Source organism: Nicotiana attenuata, unplaced genomic scaffold, assembly GCF_001879085.1.
Source record: "Nicotiana attenuata strain UT unplaced genomic scaffold, NIATTr2, whole genome shotgun sequence".
In the NCBI taxonomy this organism is placed as follows: domain Eukaryota; kingdom Viridiplantae; phylum Streptophyta; class Magnoliopsida; order Solanales; family Solanaceae; genus Nicotiana; species Nicotiana attenuata.
The window spans coordinates 188,070-194,711 of NW_017671230.1; positions in this window are offsets into that span (position 1 = coordinate 188,070).

Below are 6,642 nucleotides of genomic sequence, written 5' to 3' on the forward strand. Positions count from 1 at the left end.
TTATTACAGCTTTCACTTTTGAGGTATAGCCGGGGCCTTGTTGCCGGCCTAGTCATGCTTATCTGTTGTATCCATAGAGGCTCCAAAGACACTAGTGAGGGTTATGTACGGGTACCCGGGGAATCCGTTGTATGTATATGTTGTAATCCTAACCTTGTAATCTCCTTAAGCTGTAACCCTAACAGAACCCTTGAAGCTAGCTTATGTACGGTAAATTTGTATGATATGAAGTGAACCAGTAATGTGGTGTACACCGTGTGTTATCGTCTAAATTAATCAAAGGCACGATTCCCGTATCCATATTGATTTGGGGTAGAAAGTGCTTGGTAAGGCTTGCTCCGTCGGGTTCACCCGATTGAGCGCCGGTTGCGCTCCTCGAATTTTGGGGCGTGACATGCACGCCGCAGCAGTGATATACTGATTATGGTAATGAGGCCGAGGGCCTGAGATGGTACGCCACAAAGTGGCTTGTGATTGATATGCGGTCGAGAGCCTGTTTATGATGCCACGAGATGGCTTGATATTGCGCTTGGGCCGTAATGGGCCCCTCCCGGAGTCTGTACACCCCCAGTGAGCGCGGGTACCCATTGTGATATGAGATATAGCCCGAGGGTATGGTATTGTTCTATGTTATTGCCCGAGGGGCTGGTTTGGTTGTTATTGTGCCCGAGGGGCAGTTCTTATGTGTTTACCTTTTCTAGCCGCATTTCATTTATTTGTTGAACTGCTTGACAGGTGTTTTTATGGGATTTCAGTGTTTAATTGCATTTATTGATTTTATCCCGCCTCTTATAGTTTATTGTTGTGTTTAACATGATTTTGTATCGCTCAGTCTTCGTTTATTGTTATTACTCACTGAGTTGGAGTACTCACTTTACTCCCTGCACCCCTGTGTGCAGATTCGGGCGCTACAGGTCCTGCTAGCGAGGTTGACAGCTGTCCAGCAGACTTTCGGAGATACACTAGGTAGCTGCCCGGCGATTCGCAGCCCAGTGCATTCTCCCTCTATCTTATTTCCTTCTGTTTCAGTTATGTAGTAGTGGAGTAGACTTTGAGACTTGTAGTATTATTTTAGATGCTCATGACTGGTGACACCCCGATGTCGGGCTGTATTGGTTTTAATTCCGCAAATTATACTGTTCACTGTTTATTTTGGGATTTTATTTCTGTTAAAGACTTAGTAATTATTATTTTAATTGCTTAAAGTGAATTGGAAGTGTGTCGGCTGGCCTTGTCTTCACAAGAGGCGCCATCACGACCGGTTCCGGGTTTAGGGTCGTGACACCTTTACCAATTCATCAACGCTCAGCTCAATCTAGCCAAAAACGACTTGAATACATCAAAAAATGCAAGAGAAAACAATTTCAATTAACAAAACTATGATTCTTATACAATTTGCAAAAAGACAACAAAAGTAAATTAAAAACCAAATTTTAACTCTAGAAATTACTATATTTTTTTATATTTTCACATAAAATCTTTCTGGTTTCATGCCCGGACTGCGCACGCAAGTCGATACACATAATATGAAGCTGCTCGTGACCTCAAACTGCCGAACCGGACGCAATTGTTCAAAACGACCAGTTGGGTCGTTACATAGTAGTCAATGGAGAAGAGTAGTGGGAGTAACTTCTTTAGGATGTCTATAGATAATGTGCCTCATTAAAACCTTACTAAGAAAAAATCCTGTAGGAAGTGAAGGAAAAAGAATACACATATCTTGTAATACGCATTGTTTGCTGCCTCATTTAAAACCATACCAGGAAAACCCAGTGGGATAATACCTTAGCTAAGGAAAAAAGAGTGCAGCGAATCTTACTCCCCCTAATGAAAACATCACTTTATTTCGGAAATAACGCATTCCAATTTCGTATACCGGCTTCTCAAATGTTGTAGTTGGTAATGATTCATTGAAAAGATCTACCAAATTATCAATCAAATAAATTTGTTGAACATCTGTATCACCAATCTGTAAAAAATCATGTCTGAAAAAGACTTTGGTGAAATGTGCTTTATTTTGTCTCCTTCAGTATATCCTTCTTCCAGTTGAGATAAACAAGCACCATTGTCTTCAATATTATTGAAATATTCTTTGTCAAAGAAAAATCATACATTTGTTGTGTGTTAAGTCACTTGCTTTATAAGTTGCTAATATCTTGGCATGACTTGAATCAATAATTGACAGCATTTGTATAATATCATAATATGATAATACCCTCACATACAAATAGATTTCTTAAAGAACGAAATTCAGCCCTACATTTGCATAATCAACATAAGCTTGGCAATATTTGTTAGAATAAACAAATCTATATCAAAGGTTCCTTTTGCAATATAATATTAATCGTATTCTGATATCTTCATATAGAAGTAAAACTATATCTCGCTTGCATATTGTTATACTCATAGTTCTTGCAAGATACATTACTGCATCAATTGCGCTAGACACAAAAACAAATCACGTACGCCATGATTGCTCTAATGCACATAAGGATTTGTTGAAGCTTTATTTAATAAATTTCTTGGGAATCTTAATATGCTTAAGAACAATTTAAATCCTTCAAGGATTTTCATTATATGCATATCAAATATATTGTCATCAAAATCTGAATTGACTCCATTCACCATAGGAGAACATGTCTCCATATAACTAATGCCAGGATATTTACGAAAAATCTTGTGTCACAAGTCGTCTTTATGTTTATCGACTTGATTTTTCATTTCACTTTTTGCACAAGAATATATTTGTACCTCCACTGGCTTTATATTTCCAGGTTTTGGGACTATCCACCCAACTTCATATTTTTAGGTGAAGTCAAATTTCATTGCGTATTTTATTTGGCCAATTGTTTATCCGTCCAAATTCCATAACAAATTTGAGCTCAAGATCCTTGTCAATATTAATAATATTGAGCGCTACATTATATCAACAATATCGTCGACGATCATTTTACATCGATTCCATCATCACTCAACCAAGACATAACTTATCGAGATCTTATTATTTTCAGGTACTTGAGCCTCTCCCATGAGGTCTTATAAAGTGTTATGTCATGGTGCTCTTATAGAGATTTTGCCTCCTTATTATGACCATCTTGATCATTTGTTCCTCTCCTTCTTCAAGGAGTTTTATCTTGGAACCGACTAGTCAGTTACGCTTCATGCGTGCCATAGACTCTGTCCATCATGAACTTTATTCTATTTGGAGCAGTAGTCGCTGAAATATGATATTTAGCTTTGGGTCAGCAAATGTAACTAGCGACATTTTGCAAATGAATTATCACTTGAACTTCAAGTTCACTTCTTGTACGAGAATCTAGATGTACTCATAATAATTTATTTCATGTATTATTTTTTAGCTATCCATTGTCTCACCCTAGTGTTGGGATTACCAACAATATCCCCAATCTTCTTTGGGGACCCATTTTTGTGCATTTGGTGGAATAATTAAATCATGTAGCACATCCATATTTCTAGACGGAAATTATTTGGTTCCTGACCCTGAACCGATTGTGATAGGGAGAATTTGTCATAACTTGTTGGCTAGATGCGTACAAGTGTTGTATATTAAATAATACATCCCATACCTAATTTCTTTATGAGAGTTTTTATTCTCATAACCAATGGTTTAGCTATAATTCGAGGCATATAATTCTACTAAACCAACTTGGATTTAAACCAGCATTATCACGATAAATTATCATAATTTATATTCTAGAACTGTGCTCTAGTAATTGAGCAAGCAAACTTGCAAAAGCGAAATTGCAAGTTGATTACAAATGCACATGTGACCATATCATATATGCATCTATTACAACCATATAAGATGTAATTGGTCCACATGGCCAGGTGATTGGGCCCATATATATCATCTTTTATTCATTTCAAAAATTGGGAATACAATCCCAACCTTAGCTGGTATAATGATAAATTTATCATGAGAACAAGCAACACAAGAGAATTCTTGAGGAATATTTTATTTCTTCAATTTATACCAATGTAATTCTCAATCAATTATTCACATCATAATTGAACCGGGATGGCCAACCGGTCATGCCAACTGATATTTATTTAAGTAAATTTCTAGTTTACTTGTGGTCCATCACCATGCTTATACTTGTGTAGTACAAATAGAAGAAAAATCGAGTAACCTTTCATGTTTACCCGGTATGATTATAGTAATACGAAGATAATCAATCTTCTTTTTATTTAAAGTCTCAATATGCCAACCACTTTGGCTTATACATTTGAAACTCAAAAAGTTTCTTTTCAGACTTACTATAATATCAATATCATGAACAATTTCATTCATCTGGATATCAACAAATTAGCTCTTTTGAAGCTTTTATTTAATTTTGTACTACAAGATCTTTTGTCACACTATCCATATGGTGAATATCTCATTTACTGAGAAAATCATATCATAATAATTATCATGGTTAAAATCATCATAAGCAAATCATTTCTTGCTTTAATTTTGCCTTAAATAACTTTTTATAAGGCATGAAAAAATATTATTTGAGGTATCACAAATACGCAACCAGTAACATATTCATGTAGCCACACAATAAAATTTATTCTCTTTATTTCACTCAAAACCTCCTTTAGAGGTGAGTTGTGTGGTATTCATCTGATCATGCATTGCACGTCTTTATTCATTACTTTTATCATATATTGCCACATTCACCTTCAGGAATGGGTCTGTATTATCAATGCTTATCACAAATCTCATCTTCTTCAATGAATGGAGCATAATAATCGCGACGTGCATTATTATTTTTCCATACTAATTTAATGGTAAACATTGCATTCATATTTTGAAGGACTATTTTGAGAACCCTTATTGTTCTCCTTTTTACAATTACCATAATTTCCTGCTATTTTGGTGTTTGTCATGCCCACGTTCATTGATCAACCACTTGTATTTGGTTGGACTTATTATGCACCGCTAGCTATGCATTCACTTCAAGAATGGAGCAAATCAAGTGGACAAGCATTATGCTTTTCATGAAAAATACATTATTGTTTTTTTAGTCATCATTATATCAACAATATTGTAATGACACGACCGATCGTTTTACTTTCTACAACCCCGTTCCCATAAATAAGACTTCCCGTATGTACTTTTACTATTTTATGACTTGCGGGGATGGATTGTTCGGGATTTGAAAGGCTTCGGGTTGAAATCGGAACACTTGGTTCCTTAAGGTTGGCTAAAAAGGCTAAGTTTGACTTTGGTCAACGTTTTGAGCAAACGACCTTGGAATCAGGATTTGACGGTTCTAATAGGTTCGTATGATGATTTCAGACTTGGGCATACGTTCGGATCGGATTTTGGATGACCCGGGAGCGTTTTGGCGCCTAATAGTGAAAGTTAGTTCTTTGAAGGTTTTTGAAGTTCTTTAAATTGGTTTGGAGTAGTTTTTGGTGATATCTAGGTCCAAATGGGATTCCGAGACCGGGAATAGTTCCTTAAGACTTTCACGTAAAATATTGTATCATTCCGAGTAGTTTAAGTACGTTTCAGCGCATTGGGAGTAAATTGAAGAACTCGGATATCCTATTTTTGATTCAATTGGTTTGGGGAGTGATTCTTAGTTTTGATGTTGTTTTATGCGTTCCAAGAGTTCGAGCGAGTGTGTTTTATGATTCCAACTTGTTGGTATATTCGGGAAGGCTCGGACCAACTTGGAACATGGGAGTAACAGCTGAAGATCCCAGCTTCTGGGGTAATCGCCCTTGGGCTTGGCCAGACGCGGGTTCGAGCTCGCAGAAGCAGCCCATCGTAGGCTGCCTAGTGACCGCAAAAGCGGGGCAAGTACCGCACCTGCGGTGACACAGGTGCGAAGAAGGCCATCGTAGGAGCGGACAGAGATCGCAGGTGCGTGGCACGCATCACAGAAGCGAGCCACTGGCCGCAGAAGCGAGGGAGCTGACTGAGGGGAAGGACCGCATCTGCGAGGCCATTCCGCAGATGCGAAGCCGCAGAAGCGGAAATCGCAGAAGGCAGAACCTTCATTTAATGCGGGACTTAGACATTTTTAGCTCATTTATTCCATTGTTTGGGAGATTCTTAGAGCTCTTAGAGAGTGGATTTTATATAACATTTTGAGATAAGTAATTTCTACACAATGCGAGTTAAATACATATCTTATGGGTAGACTATAACATGTAAATTAGTGAAAATTATGGGTTTAGGTGAAAATCTAGGGTTTTGATAAAATGGGATTTAACTACGAAATTTATAATGGAATTTAGTAAAAATCATATATTTGAGTTCATGAGGTTATGGGTTACATTTCTTCAAAAAATTTCAGAATCTGGGCACGGGGCCCGGAGGTGAATTTTAGGAATTCTTAAAATAGAGTTGGGAAATCACTTTGATAGTTAAGATATGAACTTTTGAACATGTATTGACTATTTTATATAACATTTGACTAGTTTTGAATTGTTTGGCACCTAATCGAGGGTTTAAGCATAATCTTGGACTGATAGGCTTTGAGACAAGGTAAGTCTATTTTCTAACCTTGTGAGAGGGAATTAACTTCATAGGTGCACTTAATTAATATATGCTTCTGATTGTGGGGGCTGCGTACGCACAAGGTGACAAGAGTCCGTACGTAGCTCTATTCATGCTTATGT